The sequence below is a fragment of the Gadus morhua genome, chromosome 13 (assembly GCF_902167405.1).
Source record: "Gadus morhua chromosome 13, gadMor3.0, whole genome shotgun sequence".
Taxonomy (NCBI): Eukaryota; Metazoa; Chordata; class Actinopteri; order Gadiformes; family Gadidae; genus Gadus; species Gadus morhua.
In genome coordinates, this window is record NC_044060.1 from 3937185 (window position 1) to 3957737 (window position 20553).

Consider the following 20553-nt stretch of genomic DNA (forward strand, 5'->3'; position numbering starts at 1 on the left):
ACAAATAAACACACACTATATACTATAACATACTGTATAAATACCTAAACAGACACAGCCAGACACACACACACCGACACTTCTATCCATGTACAGCTATAACACTTAGAAAGACACACACGCATGCACGCCCACGCGCGCGCGCACACACACACACACACACACACACACACACACACACACACACACACACACACACACATCCATACCTTACACAGATGACACATGCCCATCTTAAATACAGCTGAACAGAATATAAACATGAATTGCACATTATTTCCATATGCAACATGCTGTGTGAAACTAGGTGAGGGAGGAGAGCTCTCTGTACCCCAGCTCCGTCTGATCCCATCAGGGCTCCGATAATATTATTCCAGATGAAGGGAGCGCGAGGCTAGCTGTAGCTGGAGGGCTAACTTGTGTAAAGCGCGTTAGCCGGCGATTAAGCAGCGCAGGATCCTTCTTAAGGTGAGCCTGTGGAGGATTGGTTTTACACTCTCTCTTCTACAAACCTGCCGATTGAAAAGGCCATAAAAACACAGTGGTACAAAGCCTCACTGTAACCACGCGAAGAGGAACGCCGCGGTGCAAAAACAAGTAGCCTAGCGTGATATTTACAGTGGCGCCGGCTTCCGACACTGCCGCTAATGCTAGCTAGCGTTGGACAATATTGAATCGTCCAAATGTGTTGTCATTGCAGCTAAGCTGGAAAAGCGTGCGTTTCAGCTCAGCTTAGAAACAAGGATGCTAACTAGCATAGCATTGCACCACGGCGGTGCTGAAAAGCTAACAAGCCCCATGGAGTCGCTCCCGGTTAGCCTCGTTAGCTACGCCTCCCCCTCCTGACCACGCGCCGCACTCGGCCTCAACGCGAAGGCCCGCCCGGACGACCCAGGTGAGATCGGCACTCATCCGTCTTGCTCAGCTAGAACCACTTAAAGCAGACAAAGACGATATAAATATAAAGATAAGGCGGCACCAGGTGATGGACGACCAGCTCGTAAAAACACGGCAACTTCCACACGTTACCTGCAGCCTCGCCGCTAACACACTGCTCTGTCATGCACTGCACGCTCACGCACACGCGCACAGACACACACAGACACACACACACACACACACACACACTCACACACTCTAGAAGAAGCACACACACCCGCAGCGTCTTTCTGTTATTTCACTGGGTCTGCCTGATAGGCATCTGCACAAACACACACACACACATGCACTTTGTGTCACAAACACACACGGCCATGTGTTCAGATTCACACACATGCGCGCACACACACACGCACACACAAACACACACACACACACACACAAATTGTCTATCTGTTATTTCCAAGGATTTGCCTGAAAGGCAGCCCCCCCCACACACACACACACACACACACACACACACACACACACACACACGCATGCATGCATACATACATACATACATACATACATACATACATACATACATACATACATACATACATACATACATACATACATACATACACACGCGCACACACAGTAACACACACACAAACACACACAAACACACACTCTGCGACACACACGCATTGTGTGTCCGGTAAACACACACGCCCATGTGCTCTTAGATACAAGCACACACACACACACACACTCCCCCTGGTTACAAAACTGCCTTCCTATCCTACAGCCACCTGCAATTTGGTGTTTATCTCTGGCACAGGTCCTAAGTACTAACAAATGAGCTGCAGCCGCGCTTTAATACATCACGTGTACCTAGGCTGCGTGCCGTACAGATACATACATACATATATATATATATATATATGTTTATATCTGCCTGTCTGTGTGACCATAACTCTGTGGCGTACAGCAGCAGTTTGCGGTGTGACTGCGGAAGGGAGTGTTACCTGGCCTGCAATAATGGAGCAGCCAGCACTGATGTACGAGCCCCGACGCGCGGAAATATAGTCCTGATCATAAAAACACCCTGCTCTTTAATAAAGGGCTGGCTCAGAGGCCTGCGAACAGGAGAATAATCTGAGAGAGAGAGAGAGAGAGAGAGAGAGAGAGAGAGAGAGAGAGAGAGAGAGAGAGAGAGAGAGAGAGAGAGAGAGAGAGAGAGAGAGAGAGAGAGAGAGAATCGGGAGAGAGAATCGGGAGAGGGAGGGAGAGATGGGGGAGAGGGAGATATGCAGGGGAAGAACAAGAGGCAGAGGATAGATTGAGGGAGAGGGACAGACATAGAGAGGGAGAAAGACAGAGAGACACACAGAGAGAGAGAGACAGAGTCAGAGAGATGGATGGATGGATGGATGGATGGAGCGAGACAGTAGATTGAGAGAGATGGAGAGAGAGAGACCGATATATGGATAGGGAGCAACAGATGGAGAGGGAAAGAGAGGGAGAGCCATGGAGGGGGAGAGAAAGACAGAGATGGAGGGAGGTGGGGCCTCAGACCTGCTCACCTCTGTGTCTAAGACCGGCTGTAGGATGTTGTGTAACGTGTTAGCCAGCTTAGGTCTGAGCTGCGTCTTGAGAGGGCTCTGTGTGCCTTTGTCATGGCGGGCGTCGGCACGCCAGCTTGCGTCTGAGCCAGGGGAAAAGTGATGAGTCACTCCCACTATATTTGGATAAGCCCCAGTCAGACGTAATTAGTCACAAAATGGATCCCCGCGTGTTTCTTAATCCATAAACATTCAGTTGATTGAACGATCGTGAAACAGAGCGGCTTCGTCCTCCGAGGCTCCTCTCACGGACACTCTTCTAGAAGGGCGTTAGCATTTGGTGATATCCTGCGATCGCCCTCGCGGGCGTGGGCTAGCGCCCTCCTCCGTCCCCCCCCGACACATCGCCACGACGACCGCCCGCACCTCCTTAAAGGGGTGATATCATGCCAACGGGTGTGAGTGTGATTAGCCATTACGAGCCATTTGAAAATCTGCCTTGTCCTGTGTTACAGTGACATCACAAGTGGGAGTGTCCACCTAGATGGAAAAGGCAGATTTTCAAACGGCTCGTAATGGCTACATGGTGGCATAATATCACCCCTTTAAAGGTGACATATTATACCACCAGGTATCCAGCACACATCTAAGTGAACGTGCCCACTTGTGTTGTCAGAAGACGCAGATTTCCAAAACGGCTTGTAACGGCTAATCACACTGACAACTGCGCTGAAGAACACCCTACACGACGCCACGGCTGATTGGCAGTCTGTTTTAGTCCCGCCCTAATGGCCTGCTCTCCCATTGGCCGCTGCTGGAGGACCTGCGAGGAGCAGAAGGAGAATCTGGAGCAGCCATCAGATAAGCCTCCGCTCTGTGGTGGAGTGCCAACCAACCAAGTCTCCAGACAGCTGCTCTCTTCTTCTGCTCTGTTGTGAGGGAGCGTCACCATCTTCTGACGACCGTCCCAAACACAACGACCAGGGATGGTCGTTGTGTTTGGGACGGTCGAAGGCGTCTCTCTCCCAGTCCTCGTGGTCAGGGCAGGCGTCTCTGTGTTACCTCATGAGCTCTATGGGCGGCTTGTGGCTCAGGTGGTAGAGCAGGTTGGCTTCAGACCAACGAGGTGAGTGTCGAGGTGTCCCTGAGCTAGACGCCTCACCCATACTGCTCCCGATGAGCTGGCTTTCGCCCTGCTTGGTTGACTCCAGCGTCGGTGTGTGATTGTGTGTATGAATGGGTGAATGCAATATTTTAAAGTGCTTTGAGTGGCCCCTGGTAAGAAAAGCCCTGTATGAATGCAGTCCATTTACCATTTACCAATATTCTTAAGGTCCTTCAGGCTGATGCCTACTTTGGTGAATATAGATTCCGACCATAGCGCATACAAATGATTCAGAGTCAAACTGTTAGAAAAAACGGAGATCGGAAACTTTAAGCAACAAGTGTGTGTGTGCGAGTGTGTGCTTGTGTGTGTGTGTGTGTCTGTGTCGGTGTATGGGTGTGTGTGTGGTTGGGTGTGCGTCTACGTGTGTCTGTGTGTGTGTGTCTGCGTGTGCGTGTGTCCTCATGGTGGATTGGTGTTTGGTTGTTCTAATTGAAAGGTTTTCTGCTCTCCAGGCTCTCCCTGACCTTTGACAAGGCGATATATGCGGGGAACAAACAAGGAGTGTGTGGTTGTTTGTCTGTGATTCACCAACAGCCCCGTCTGTCCTCGTCCTTCACCATCTGCTGAGCTGGTCCATCCAACCAAACGTGGGTTCAGCCCCCCAATTAGGATTGGTTGATGGGTGGAAGGATGAATTCATGGACGGATGGATGATGGATGAATAGATAGATAGATAGATAGACGGAATAGATAGAATAGGTAGAGCGGGTTGGCTGGTAACCGGAAGGTTGCTAGTTCGATCCCCGGCTCCTCCTATCGAGTGTCGAGGTGTCCCTGAGCAAGACACCTCAACCTAACTGCTCCCGACCAGCTGGTTGGCGCCTTGCGTGGTTGACAGCGTCGTCGGGGTGTGAATATGTGGATGAATGTTATAAATACGCAATATTATAAAGCGCTTTGTGTGGCCGCTGGTTAGAAAAGTGCCGTATAAATGCAGTTCATCATGTAGGTAGGATAGATGGGTGGGATAGCCAGGTTTGGTGCGGGCTGGGGGTGGGTAGGTTAGCTGGTCTTGTGGATGGTGAGGTCGGGTCGATGGATCGCTGAGCGGGTAGCTCGACAAAGATAGAGCGACACACTGCAGACAGACAGGGACACAAATAGACACAAACCACCAACACACGCAGAGTCCAGCCTCGTGTGTGACATCCAGCGTCGCCCCAGCGCAGGGTCTTACATCATTAAAAAAGTATGTCACGCACATCGCCGCGCGCTCTGACGCTCCAGCCGGCATTCCCGCTCCCTGGAAGGCGCCCTGGCCGATGACAAACGAGTTTGCGACGGGCGGCTCTAACGCGACGCCGTGGAGCGGGGGCGGCAGACACTGTCCCGCGTGGGTTCGGTCTTCCGCGTCGCTGACCGCCGCTCTCGAACCCCCGGCGTGATGAATAAATCAATGAAGGAGCCGAGTCTCTACATCTTACATCGCCTTCCCCCCCCCCCCCCCACCCCCCCATCCTGGAGACGGGGGCGGGCCGGCAGGGTTGGTTGCTGAGACATGATGTCATTTCCTGCAACATGTTGACATGAACAATTAAAGAGAATAGTCAGTTTTGGGTCCGGCTGACCCGACTCTGCCGCAGGGATGAGGCCGCACGCGAGGAGGCGGGCGACACACCACTGGTCGCAGAGTGGACAGGGAGAACTCTGGGGAGATCTTCGAACGTTCGGTAAATATCTGAGCTCAATGAGAGAGAGTGCTGCTCCATTAAAAATCAGTGTGTTTCTAGATGCTTTTTGATCACATTTGTTCACAGATGTAATAATAAATAAATCATACGCATGATATATATATTTTTTCTGTATTCACTTACATTTACATTGAGGGCAGTAAGCAGATGCTTTCATCCAAATAGACTTAAAATAAGTACATTTGTCAGAAGAAGGAGAAACAACATAGAACCAAGTGCCAAGCACTAACAATCGTTAAGTTAACCAATTGCCCATACACAACAAAGATATCTAGGATAAAATGCTAGTACACAGTAAAACATCCTTCTAAAAAAACAAACCCAGCCAACATTCGCCGCGCTTCGTGGAGCCTTCCAGTGATCAACGGAGCTTTCGGCCCCAGCTAGCACAAGTTATCTGTAATCCATACCGTCTAATTGGGCCAGCAGTAATCCATTGGCTCCCGTGGTGCGGTGTCCCGTCACCGACCACTTCCCTCCTGCCTGTCAGCAGCAGCCCGGCTGTAAGGTGGCAGCCCACGCCTACCCCCAGGGCCCAGGCCGGAGAGCCTTCTGGGGCTGGGGAGAGACAGGGAGGCAGGGGTTCCAGCACCAGAGGAACCAGAGCCCCATACGTCAGTCAGCATGCGGGCCGTGTCCGCCTGCTAAAGATGCCTCCTGGCAGACACGTGTTGTCTAGGAGGAGGGGGGAGGGAGAGGGCACGGGGAGAAAGGTGGTGGAAGGAGGTGAGGACAGAGTGGGGGAGACAGACGGACAGACAGGGTGAGTGTCAGAGAGGGAGAATAGTGTTAATTGGAGGAGAATGGGGAGACGGAGCAGGCATGCGATAACGAGAGAGAGCTGGGGAGTGAGAGAAACAGCGTTGATGGGGAGGGGAGAGAGAGAGAGAGAGAGAGAGAGAGAGAGAGAGAGAGAGAGAGAGAGAGAGAGAGAGAGAGAGGAATGGGTGAGTGAAACAAAAGAAGGACATCGGGGAAGGGAGAACGAGGCAGCAAGAGTGAGACTAGCAGTCCAGATATAAAAGAGGAGGCCATTGATTTGAGTCGAAGCCCCCTGACCAGATACAGCTCAGGTTTATTCGCTGTGCCGCTGCTGAACTCCTTCCACAGCGGACACACTTCTGTTGGCAGCGCACTTTCCCCTGCTAGCCCGACAGAGGGATGGAGCTTTTAGCCCCAGAGAGAGAGAGCAGAACACACTGGATACAGCTCCTTAACTCGTTGAGGGCTTCTCGAGTTCTTCAGCCCGGGTCGGCGGAAGTTCAATGCTTGGTTCGCATATTTTGCTCGAGTCTTCTGGTCGAAAGGGTTGAAGAACCTTTTTGCGTATTAGTTGAAGGATGTTTACCCAGATGGATAATGTCTGTGTTTATCTCTACTATTTACCTATTATTTATTCAGCAGATGCATTTGTGCACCAGTGACTGTTTGGCTACTTAATGTACGTTTTTACACATAAAAGCAGACGGATGAGTAGCAGGGCGAGAACGACCTGATTCACGCAGATTTCGCGTGATTCTACTCTAATTCACTTCATTTAAAATATTCTAACTTTCCCACAAATTACGTTTGAGGCTTAGTCACTCAATCGATCAACACTTTTGGTACTGCACTCTCTTCGATAACAAAAAAATAATATTTTAGTTATAAAGCATAGATCCAAACTATTTTCCCCCTAGAAGTAAAGCACACAAATTAACTGCTCTACCCCCTACCCCAGAAATAACACACTCTAACGAACTACTCCAGCAGTTCTTCTTGAGAACGACCAGCCTGTCAGCCCTCTGGGGTGAGATTGGAGGCCTGCTTGCCCCTCCCAGCTCCCTGCTGTGCAGAAGGCCCTCTCTGAGACTGTAGCAGAGACCTGCTGGACACAGAGATAGTTTCTATCCAAGTGGGCCAGCGCTGGCATCCTGACCCTCTTCTGGCACCAATGCAGCAGAGGATCTACTGAGCTCCGCACCTTCGGGACGCTCTGCTGGAGCAGAACCTCAGTCTGGCCCTATTCACTGTTCAGCCATGAGGGGGTCTGTGGCTGCCCACCATCCCACAGGGCCTCGTCTTACTTTTCAGTCAAAGAGCTCAAGATTTCTCCTCCTATGCGGCGGCGGCTTAAAATAGGACACGGTGTCGTGTTTCATCACCCGTGATGAGGTTATCAATAGAACGAGGTGCTGTCCATATCTCACACGTGTTGTCTGTGGACCTGTCGCCCTCCTCCTCCTCCTCCTCCTACTGCTGCTCCACCTCCCCTCCTCCATCATTCCCCACACCTCCAGGGTCACACCTACATCCTTTGTTCATCCAGTGAGCGTGAAGCACAGGTCTTGTGGTTCGCTTCACCCATTTACATATACGGCATTTGACGCTTTTATCCAAAGCCACTTAAAACGGTTCATACACACGTTCACACATCGACAGTGGAGTGATCCATGCAAGGCAACGGCCAGCTCGTCTGGAGCAGTTCGTTAAGTGTCTTTCACAAGGACACCTTCACCCTCAGCTAGGAGGAGCAGGGGATCGAACTAGCAACCGGTTACAAGTCAACCACCTTGCTAAGACGACCCCCATCTATGAGCTACTACTTATATTTCGGGACTCTTTGGCGTCTCAGCTTTCATCTGACCTATCGCTTGTGTGGATAGCAGGACGTGAAAAACATAGTTTTTGATTAGCATTAGCATTAAGGAACATAGCCTTCCTCATGTGTGATTTTACCGGAAAGACACAGCCAGCCATGTGTGAAGAACATAGCCTCACTCCAGAGCAACAAAAGCTGTACCCTGGACTGCTGTAAAGTGGACATGGTCGTGCTCATTATAAATATAGAAACACGTGGCCTTCCAGCGTGTGTCCGTCCCTTCAAGTATGTGAGTTTGTTTGGCAGTTTGAAAATGGTTTTATAGAAGAGACGGGGTTTGGGTCTCGGTTTAGACCGATTGTAATGTAAACGGGGTTCATCAAACCTAAACGTTCGATATTCAACAAGTGTGTTCCCAATCGATTGATTATTTCAACACCAGTGGAACAAGAAGTACCATAACAGTTTCAGCTGTAAATCGTGTTTCTAGGTTAAATATTGACGTTGTTAGGCTCCACTGCGTTCAAAGTGGTTAGCTTTTGTGATAGCCACCTTAGGCTACAGTGTGCTGAGGTCAGGGCTCAACAGAAGTCAAGAGAATAAAGCTGAAGCGGTTGAGTTTAAAAAGTATAAAAGTATTGAGTATAAAAATAGCCTTCGTAGGCTGTGAATCTGATACCGCGCGGTTATGTGTGTCTCAGTAATTCTGGGCTGAGTCCACCCAAAGTCACTTATGCAGTCTGGTGATGTTTATCACATCATCATCAAGAGGATGTCAACCTCCTCAGCGGACATAAACGAACCGGAACACACAGCTGGAAGGGGGACCCGGGCCTCATCATCATCATCAGTCGTTCCATCTCTGGGAGAGGTGCAAGCTACCTCCGTACGTCAATAGTTTCTGATGGCTACGTGAGAACAGTGGTTCTCAAACTCTTTCTACTAGTGTACCCCCTCTAAGATATATTTTCAGCTGATAACCCCCTTCACCAATTTTTTCTTTTGGGGAAAAACTAAAACATTTACATGAATAATGTATGTGCATTCTATTTGGCAGTGTAAACCTGAACAAATGCTCACAATTTAGTGAGAAACATGGGCCTGTGCTAGCCTGGCTCCGCCCGCCTAAGTACTTCCGCTCAATTTGAATTTCCCTTCAGTACTAGGTCTGGACCTGCTGCATGTAATTTGGTTTTCTGGGGCCGCCACAGCGGCGCCCAATCAGCGAACAGAGGGCGTGTCTGAGAACAATGACGATGGCGTGTTGTCAACGATTAGACACAGCTTCGAAAGTTGACTGCATACATCATCTCTGGCCTTACTATAAAATATTGATTTACAATGTGCAATTTTTCCCTGATAAATTAATTTCGACAAACAAAACCTGCAGCTGTCGTTGACGGACATTTTCGTGCAGACGCGCAAGGTGTTTGGTTTGTGTACAACCTGCGCGTGATTCCCGGCGCATGACATACGTCACAACCAAACGTTAGCGATTGGTTATGGCAGATCCAGAGTGGCACTGGGCAGATCCAATAATTTTAAACTTCAACAGACACCCGCCTTCAAGTGAGTTAACGTTTGTCAATTGATTAGGTCCAGACTCTCTGGTAGAACCAGGCTAGGCCTGTGCTCTATGCAACTGCCAATTTCTCCCCAGGGTCAGAGCATGTAAAGGTGAAGCCCATTCAAATACATTCTTCCTGAAAACGTTCTTTTTTTACAGGTTCTCCTTGTTTTCAGATTAACATCTCAACCACTTGTCTAGCTTTCAGAACTGTATCTTGCTCAGGTTATTTTAGCAAGCGTCTTCCTTTTTTCCCCCTTTTTTTTTTTTATTGTCTGAGATCCCCCTGCAGTACTATAAAGCACCCCCCATTTGAGAACCACTGACGTAGAAGACTGATGTGTACTGGCCACACCTTCCTATTTAACCCACAATAGTTTGGCCTTCAGAAGGCTCCATGGAAGCTTAGAGCCCGGTACCGCGGGAGACGTGGTGGGGAGCCTCAACAGAGGACTGGACCTCAGAACGAGGAGAGCTTCTCCAGGTTTGAGGGGAGCAGCGTGGGACTAGGAGAGAGATGTGTCAGTCTTCTTTGTTGGTGGTCGTCTGCTTTCGCTGGTGAGGAAATCTAAAGGAATTCAAGAGAGAGATGAAATATGAAGCCTCAGCGTTACACTCCCTGACAGCATCCTCCTCGCTTGCATGATGGACATGCGTGGACATGCACGCACACGTGGACATGCACGCACACACATCAAGTACACCACATCACTCATATATACACTCACACACACCATATACATCCCATCCTCATACCCCCAACAGACATCCACTCTTAACACATATTGGAAAAATGTCCTGGAGCATGCCTTCATCAGTGTGCTGTGATGCAGACTCATGCACATGGGCACGCACGTACAAGTACACACACACACACACACACACACACAAAGACACACACACACACACACACACACACACACATATATAAAAACCTGAATACACACACACACACACACACATAAAAAAGAATCCATACACACGCACAAACCCACACATAGATATGAAAATGTATGTATTTATGCACACACACACACTCGCACACACACGCACGCACGCACGCACGCACTCACACTCACACACATCACATACTTGCATGCACACAAGCAGATCTATACATGGATCCACTGACTCACACACACACACACATCATGACATATTCATTCATCTTTTCATCGTAGCGTCCACGGTGCAGCCCTGTCCTCCCCATTACCAACGGTCCTAACGTACTTCGTCCACATTTCAACGATGGACTACTCATCATCCTAACAAGGCTCCCCAGGCGTGAGCTCTTGTGTTCCTTATTCAGATAGACATAAATAAAACTGCCCGACACAACAACAACCACAACACCACAGACAAACAAACAAACAAACAAAACCTGCTCATGAAGGATCTGCGACAACAGTTCCGGTCAACCTAGTAAGCTTCTCAGATGAATCCATTTATGGTACAGCTAAGGTGTTGCACGGTGCACTCTGTGTGAGGCCTCGCCCTGCACTGGAAAGCCTACGTATTCACAACACTCATCTTTTCCGTGCCTCAGACATGAAAGATGCATGGGACCCCCAGGCGTCGATGTGCACTCCTACACAGAGAACATGGCACAAGCAATGCATTGTGGGACGCTTGAACGGATGTTGCATTGTGATTGCAGCATCAACAAAGCTAGAATGAAACTGATTAATGGAGACAACGCAAACCTCTCACTTTAACTTTCTCTCGATCTAGCCCAAGTTTGATTTCACCGTTACATCTGCCGTTGTGGAGAGGTACCTCACCCTAACTGCTCCCGACGAGCTGGCTGTCGCCCTGCATGGTTGACTCCACCGTCGATGTGTGAATGTGTGTATGAACCGTTTTAAATTGCTTTGGATTAAAGCGTATGCTAATTGCCCTAAATGTAAATTAAGAACACTATCAGGGGAATCGTGCAATTCTCTCCTGAGAACCGGTTATATCGTACCAACTCATCTGGGAACCCAGATGAGTTGTCCCACACACAGGGTCGCTGTTAGGATCAACGTAAACACTCATCGCCACGGCGACAACAGCGAGCGATGACTGTTGACATTCTTTCAGATCCGCGGCCAAGAGTCCTTGAGCCGAAACGTGGAAACCCTCAACGCTCATCTCCTCCTTCGCAGCACGGATGATATGATATCTGTTGCCTCCTTCGTAGCATGGAGGACATGCCACCTGTTAGCTCCATCATAGCACAGAGGACATGCTACCTGTTAGCTTCATTCGTAGCACAGAGGACATGCCACCTGTTAGCTCCTTCATAGCACAGAGGACATGCTACCTGTTAGCTTCATTCGTAGCACAGAGGATATGCTACCTGTTAGCTCCGTAGCACGGACGACATACGACCTGTTAGCTCCTGCGTAGCACGGAGGAAATGCTACCTGCTAGCTCCTTCGTAGCACAGAGGACATGTTACCTGTAGCCTCCTTCGTATCACAGAGGACATGCTACCTGTTAGCTTCCTTCGTCGCACAGAGGACATGCTACCGGTTAAGTCCGTAGCACGGACGACATACTACCTGTTAGCTCCTGCGTAGCACACAGGACATGCCACCTGTTAGCTCCTTCATTGCATGGAGGATATGCTACCTGTTGCGAGTCTGAGGAAAACACGCCTCTCTCTCTGGTGAGGCATGTGTGTTAGCGTACGAGGACAAAGAAATTAGCTGATTCTACGGTAAGGGTTTGGAAATAAAGAGCAGTTCGGTGCTCGGTCATGTGATGGTCATCGTGGTTATTTAGCGCCTCTTTTCTGCCTGTAAATTGCCTGAAAAAAAGAAACATTACGCCTAACTCTCTCATCCTGTGTGCTTTGAGAAATGTGCCGTCCTGATAAAGGAATCGGTAATTGTACCGATTTAACTGCTCATTTAGCTCTATAGATTAGACCGAAGGCCCTGCGGAACCTTAATCCCCAGGCCGGAGTGCTTTATGTTAGGAATGTCGACGTCAATAATAACAACAACAACCGTTGTGGTCGGCTAATGAACGGGTTGTGGCGGTAAAAACATCAAGGGAGAAACATCAAGGACAGACTTGTTGGACCGCTGTCTTGACTTGTGATTGACTCGTAACACGTTTGTCAGATAGTGAGCACGACATGTAATCCACACGTATATCCAAGGAAAGTATATGTATATTCCAGTGAAACAGTATATTCCAGTGAAACAGGGTGGATAATGCGATTTCCCGCATTCATTAAATATCTCTCGCCTTCTTGCTTTTTACATTATTATAATTGATCCTGTGATAGGCATAACAGGGTGTAGAATTAGTTCCACGTCGGAGTGTGAATCCCCAGCGTTGTGTTGTGTGAAAAGGTGGCAAAGCACCCCCCCCCCCCCCCCTCCCCCCCCTTCTCCATTAGCTCTGCTCGCACTCGGCTACGCTAACGCTAGATTAAACAATCAGCGCTCGTTCAGGGACCGAGAAGACCCGACGCGTGTGTGAGCGGTTCCCTGAACACACGGCGTGGCGGTCAGGAGGTCAGCGTAGATGGAGGCTAAGTAGTGGCCCCCTCACCTCGTTGATAACAATAAAGTAGCTCTCTCCATGCAGCCAATCAGTGGCTCTGTTCTGCTTGAGTTGGAAGGAGAGGCTGAAGACACCGTGACCAAATAAGGAAAGCAGGAAGAAGCTAGTTATTCTTAATTATTAGGTACTATACTAAATTGTATACGGTAGTAGTTACTGTACTCTAATCTGCTCTAGTAGTAGTAATTATAGTAAAGACAATCTACTCTTCTATACTACTCTATACCATGTCATAGTATAGTTACTCCACTATGGAAGTAACTATAGTATATATAATCAAGTGTATACTACTACACTATACCATGTCTTACTATAGTTACTCCACTATAGTAGTAACTATAGTATATATAATCTAGTGTATACTACTCTATAGCACGTCAGCTCCAGCCAGCCTCCTGACGGCTCTGTTTTAAAACGTAGGGATGTGCTTTGGATGCTTTTATCTACAGCCAGATCCCCCCCCCCCCCCCCCCCCCGGTACCTGAACGAGCGCTGATTGTTTAATGTAGCGTCAGCGCAACCTTGTGAGTGCAGCGCTAATGGAGAAGAGGGGGCTGCTTTGCAACCTTTAGTAAATAGTAGTGGTATAATATATAATCTACTTTAGGATACTACTCTATACCATGTCATACTACAGTTACCCCACTATAGGAGCAACGATAGTATTATGTAGTCAATTTAGTATAGTTATTACGATAGTATACTCTACTCCACTATAGTAGTAACTATAGTATAGTAGTCAATGTAGTATAGTTACTACGATAGTTTACTCTGCTCCACTATAGTTGTAAAGTATAGTATAGCACTTTCATCAGCATCGCTATATCCCTATCCACATTCAAGGCCTTTTTTTGTGCAGCTGTTAGGTGAACGATATTTCACGCGGAAGAAGTAGCACAAGCGCTGTGATGCTTCAAAGGCCCCCGTCTTTATCACCTGACCTTGTGAAGCTCCGAAGAAGGGTTCCTCCGGTAACTGGTGCAGATTGGAACGCGTGCGTTCTCTCATTCTCTCGCTCTCTCACGCTCTCGTTCTCTCGTTCGCTCCGAGTCCGACCCTGCAGGAGTCTGGAACTGCGCTCATGTCGAGCGCACACATCCCCCCTCAGCAATAAGGAGCGAGGCTGTGTGAGACGCACGCACTCTGGCGAGAAATCACACGCAAACACATTGTGCTCAACGTGCTTGGAGGACATTTGTTCTCAGCCAGAGCCGTATGTTTATTTTCATATTTATCCGCTGTTCAGTGTTAACAGCGTCAGCTCAATGAATGTGATTTTTTTTTTTATGCATCTGAGGAGCCGAGAAAAAGCCTTTGATCATCGTAAAAGCAGTCTCGCTCCACTGATGACCCTGCCATGTAATATTTATCAGTCCATTATTGATCAACTATATATAACCTCTTCGGCTTCGCTGTTAAATATAGAATTCGTATTCATCGCTGGCGCGTGCGTGACACTCTTTGTTGCTCCCCTCCTAGCGAGTGCACAGCTTCTTTGAAATTAATTCTTAACCTCACAAACAATTATCATCCAGGGAAAGAGCCCAGAATGTACGCTTCCTGACGGAGCGTTTGATTCCTCTGTGTGATTATCTCAGAGTCTCCCCCTCAGGTCCTGATGTACCCCCCCCCCCCCCCCCCCCCCAAGGCCCTGAGGTCCTAGCCCATGATCTCTGTTCCCCTGGGTTTATTCCCTCCTTTTGCTGCTAAACTCCCCCTGATTGGACTAACGAAGGTGGCTGCGTTGCTAGTGGCAACTAGGGGTTTAGACCCAGATCCCGTCAGCCCCCCCCCCTGGTACAGATCTAGTCCAGGAAGAGAAACAGATCAATGCATTATATTTACACGCGGGGTCCAAAATGTGCTTTGCTCTACCTGAGTGGATAAATCTATCGGCCGAGTAATTGTTTTTAATATTTAACCCTGGGTTTTTCTACCTTCTAAACGGTCAAATCGATTCCTCCATCGGCTGGGATTAGGTGTTTATTTTGGTCGCTGTTTACATGTTTATTACCTCTGGATCTAACTACCGACCATTTGTACCAAGCAGACCGCCCTCCTTAACCTCGGTGAACCCATCATGGGGGCCCGATGTTCCCTCCTTCAGTGATAGTAAATGGACTGCATTTATCCAGCGCTTTTTCTAACCAGTGGCCGCTCAAAGTGCTGTACTATATTGCCTAACATTAACCCCTTCACGCACACATTGACACACCGACGGCGGTGTCAACCATGCAAGGCGACAGCTGGCTCGCCGGGAGAAGTTAGTGCTAGGCTGTCTCGCTCAGGGACACCTCGACACTCAGCTAGGAGGAGCCGGGGATCGAACTAGCAACCTCCCGGTTACCAGCCAGCCCGCTCCACCTCCTGAGCCCCGTGCCGCCCCAGGGAGACACCCCAGCCTCGGTACGATGACGGTGACAGCCTGATGGTTTTACTAAAGGACGGACGAGGAAACAGGCTAACATCCGTGCATGTGGGACAGGAGGCGGTAGCCCCCCGACGACGAGCATGTGCCTAATTGGGATCGGAGCGGGAATGTCGCATCCCCAGAATCTGCACCCCCCCCCCCACCCCCCCCCCCGCCACCGCCGGGCCCCCCCATGGGCCCGCCTCTGGCCCCACTACTGAGAGGAGCGAGATTGCACGCAGGCACATCCCCGCACCGCCATGCATTGCACTGCTGTTGCTCCTCATTTCAAAGACAGGCGAGGCTGAAGGAACTCCGCTCTCCCCCCCCCCCAAGCCATCGCGACTCCATAATTGATGAGCTATCTGGGCTGGGAATGCAGGCCGCCCAGGCACTCTCCGCTCGCGCCGTGGAAACAAAAGCCGGTTCAAAGAGAGACCGACACAAACGCGGGGACGCGGGAAAACGGCGCAACACGATTTCCCGCTGTTGTTCAAGTCGTGTCTATATGTCGCTGCTACCGACGAGGGAACGCAGATGAGTTGTCGCGCACGCAGGGTCGCTGTTGAGGTCAACGTAAGCACTCGTCGCCACGGCGACAAGAGCGAGCGACGACTGGGAGACGGCGCGATCGTTGACGTTCTCTCAGGGTAAAGGGTGGAGGACGGGTTGCGGGTGGTGTGTCTGAGGGCTGTGTGGGGATATCATGAGGCAGGGGGACGGGAGGCCGTCTCCCCCAGCCGCCTCGTTGGCTTGCTCCCTGTGAAGGCATCAGCTAGTCCTCACTCTGGCTTGCTCCCATCCCTCGAGGAGGAGGGGGAGAGTCTCTCCCCCTCTGCCAACCTCTGGTCCCCTCTGCCCCTCTGTCCCTCTGCCCCGCTCCCTCTCCCCTCTCTCCCTACCCCCTCTGCCAACCCCCTTGTCGCCTCACCCTTTCCCCCTCTCCCCTCTCCTCCTCTCCCCCTCTCCCCCTCTCCCTCTCCCCCTCTCCTCCTCTGCCAACCTCTGGTTCCCTCTGTCCCCCTCTCCCCTCTCTCCCTCCCCCTCTCCCCCTCTCCTCAGCTCAGTCCCCTCCCTGCTCACGCTCCCTACGGATCAATTACAACCCGGTTCCGTGGGACGCAGAACCGGAGCCCGTGGGAAGGCTGTGAGCCAGCCTGTGTGTGTGTGTGTGTGTGTGTGTGTGTGTGTGTGTTTGCGCGCGCGACCGTGTGCGTGCGTGTGCCTACGATGCGTGTGTGTGCGTGTGCGCCTGTGTGTGTATGTGTGCGTGTGCGTGACAGACCTCGATGAATAAGAACAACCCTGAGAGACTTTGAGTCCTAGTGGCGTTGTGTTACGAGCCCTCTACGATGGACATGCGTTGATCAGGATAAGATACGGCAAGCTGGGATATACTTTATTAGCCTAATCCCAGGAAGTGGCAAATTTGGCGCTTCCTGGGGACGCGTTCCAGCCTCCGACTCTGGCAACCAAAAGAAAGCGAAAGTAAATTAAGTTTTTCTTTTCCTGTACGTCTGTAAATAAATATCGACTGTGTAAATCCTCTGTGTGTGCGTGTTCATCACGGTATGGATTGAATAGACGAAGGAATACATTTCATTCCGTAAGGTAAGGATCCGGTCATTGTGTGGGAGGAGGGCGCAGCCGACATTGATTCTCTGGTATTCCTTGGACGCTGTGTACACATCTCAAGATGAAGGAAATAATCATATCGGCATAGCATGCCTTTGATCTCCATAGACATTATACGAGTACGTTGAGTGATTCGTACAGATCATACACACTGCTCTCCCCTTTATTGTTCCCTCTTTAAAAATAAAACATTTGGACCCGTCTCTCTCTTCTTTGAACCACGGGGACTTTCATTCATTTGATTTGTGCTCTTAATGGAGGATATTCATGAGTCGCTGTTGCCTAGCAACACACTTAGTATGTGATGATGCGCGTAAGCCTCCAGAGTGTGTCTGATCAGTCGTCGGCATCAATCGGAGACGCTGCGAGGAGGAACTATAAGTTAAGTGTCTGGGAAAGCGTGTCACCAAGAGTTAGCTCCATGGCCCTCCATAGCTAGTAGTTTCCAAGCTTCCTTCTCTCTCCTCTCGCCTGCCTCTTGGCACATCCCTCCACGCCCACCCCCCCCCCCCCCCCCCCCCCCCCCCCCTTCTGCAAACACATTGGCGCGGTCCGGTGTCGCTGGCGTTGTGCACACCTACTTACAATCCTCCCCTTCCAGTGGCTCTCTGTGTCCCCACAAAACATCATCATTGTCTGGGCACCTCTGACATCGTCTCCATCCAGCCTCCTGCCTTCTGATGGCTCTGTTTTAAAACGTAGACCTTCAGATGCTTTTATCCACAGCCAAACTACCCCCCCCCCCCCCCCCCGCCCCTCATTGGAGGACCCCTGAGGTATTCTCTGCTGCTGCTGCTGCTGCACTTCCCCTCACTCCTCTATCGGTGCTTGGTTTCAGATAAATACGCCCCCGGACTCATTCTGTCAGCATGGTGCATTATCTTCAGGTGAAACTGGAGAGGGGGTGGGAGGGAGGGGGATCTTTCCTTCCCCCCCCCCCCCCCCCTTCCGCCCCAGCCATGATGTGTTTATATGCAGGGTTGTCATATTTTTTACCGCAGTGAATCCCTTATAATGAAGCCCCCCCCCCCCCCCCCCCACCCTCCACGCTTAAAGATTGAAGATGGAGATGAATGTGTTTCTGGTGCGTTCTTGGAGCGAGCGCGTTTGATGACGCAACACCGTGCCAAGGCTGCCCCCACCGCTTCGTATGAACAGGCCCGTTCAGATAAGCATCGGGGGAATTTGTAACACCACCCCCATGCATGAGCCGGTTCTCAGACAAAAAGTGGTTTGCTCATAAGGCTCACAGCGTACCTGTGCATCATTTCTCTTTCCCCATCATCCCCCGGTACAGCGTGTGATTTCTCACTCTTTATGAATGCTGCCGCGCCTCATCCAGCGCCCAATCACGAACAGGATTGTCTCGTGGGTGGAGAGGCTGACAGCTGTACGGTTATCATCGGTTTCCGTCCTCAACGTGTGCAATCTATCTCTGGGCGTCCTTCAGCGAGATGCCTTAACCCCCCTCGCCTGCGCTACGAGGTTTAAGAGGACCTCCGCTTGGATTCACTACCTGTAGCTGAATCCACAGTCGATCGCTGGCATGAAAGCCGTGGCCGCTTGTCACCGCAACGACTGCGTGGCTGCCAGGCTGCCGACATATGACACAACCAGAGTGCACGGCTTCACATCGGCAGCGGGTTTTCATTAGCAATTACTCCCAGTGACTTTTGACGGGTGGGGGCGTGGCCTCAGTCTCATCTCACCATTCTTCCACTTCTTCTTCCATTTGGATCAGATTGATTGACAGCCCGGTGCTCCAGTAACGCGGGTGCGCTGGCTAACCCCCTCCTTTCGGCGCGTTGAGGCTGGCTAATCGCTCCCCGCTCGGGTTTGAAGTGTCACCGGCTCATTTGAAGTCACCGGGCCTCCGCGCTGAAACCTTCCCCACCTCTATCTGAGCAATCGTATCGCCACATCCCCAATTACACAGCCGAGCAGATTGCATTGAACTCCGCGATGGCTTCCCCCGGGTCTCTAATGTGTCTTTCTCTCGAACAAGGGACGAGCTTGTTGCTATTATTTTGCATAACAATGTCTCAGAATGTCCTGAATGTTCTACAAGTTTAATGACTATTTCAGGCCTTTGATGGCGGGGGGACGGGGGGGGGGCACTGAGGCGGGCTGATAGCAGCTGCTTACCGCGCGTTACACGCTCGCTCGTCTCCTCCCAGCCAGGCGCCGGTGGAAGAGGCCTATCTCCAAGCACCAGAACCGTCCCCCTCTGTAGTCGCTACCTCGTTCACGGTAAAAGGTAACGGATGGCGGGGAATCTGCACTTCAAAGGCCTTTTCCCCGTTTCCGCACACCGGTGGAATCCACTGTTTTCCGTTAAGCAGACACCGTTAGGTGTTCTTAGCATGGCGCAATGACATCTCTCAAGCTGTGTGTGTCGATGGACTCGGGGGGGGGGGGGGGGGGGGGGGGGGGGGGTGGGGGGAGGCTGGGAGGGCAGGGGTGGCCGACGGTGGTGTCTGACCGGGTGCTAAGACGAAGGCTGGAGGAGATAACAGGAAAGGAGGACGTGATGCAACGGGATGATTGGTTCCTGTTTTTTTTTTTACTCCCTTGTTTGAAGCCTCAAATTGCCTGGTAGTTACCGGGTACGTTGAAGGAGCCTGCACGGAACCGGTCACTCATTACCGGTATTATTTATGGTAATACCAATAATAAAGCTTTGTTTGTGGCACTTTTTGTATGTACAAACGCAGCTCAAAGTCTTTTTACAGCAGGAAAACAGGTTGACAATTAAAACATTATGAAAGACGTGCTTAGAAATAAGTCGGCCTTTTTCTTTTGACAGTTATGGATTCAAAGAAAGGAAAAATTGCCGTTTGAAAAGTCATTATTTTGTGCAGACGCTTTTAACCGGCATGACTGAAAGGAAGTTCATTTGAGAGACATGTCACTATGAGCAGGTAGGGTTTCATTTGCATTTACCTTTAGGGCATTGATCTGAACTTTTTACTTTTATCCAAAGCGACGTACAATAAATACAGATTGTCAGAAGAAAGAGAAACAACAATATATTGCTTTCGGTAGAGTAAGGATGTTCATAGAACCAAGTGCCAAACACAATTGTTAGGTTAGGTTGTTAGGTTATTGCATCCTGCTCCACCACGCCCCCTCCTCCTCCACCTGTGGTCATCAGGTATCAAACCTGGAACCTTCGAGACTCTCCTGCCGCTCTTCAGACCGCCAATGTACCAATAACATTTTTCAGGTCAAAAAAAATGTTGTTCCACGCTTTCACAGAAAATGACAGCTTTAGAGAGTGGCGCCAGAACCTGGTACCCAACGAGCATTCGACCAGCGGTGTGGCTCAATGCGAACGCTCACAGTAGATCCGTTTTGCACACCGGCACTGAGGAGACACACATTGTTTGTGCCGTGTGCTTTTTGACTCAATCCTCCATGACCATGGTGGGTTTGTGGGGCAATTCTACTCCTGCATAGACTCCTGTGGTGGACCTGCCCCAGATGTGATAGAACCAATAACACATCAGTA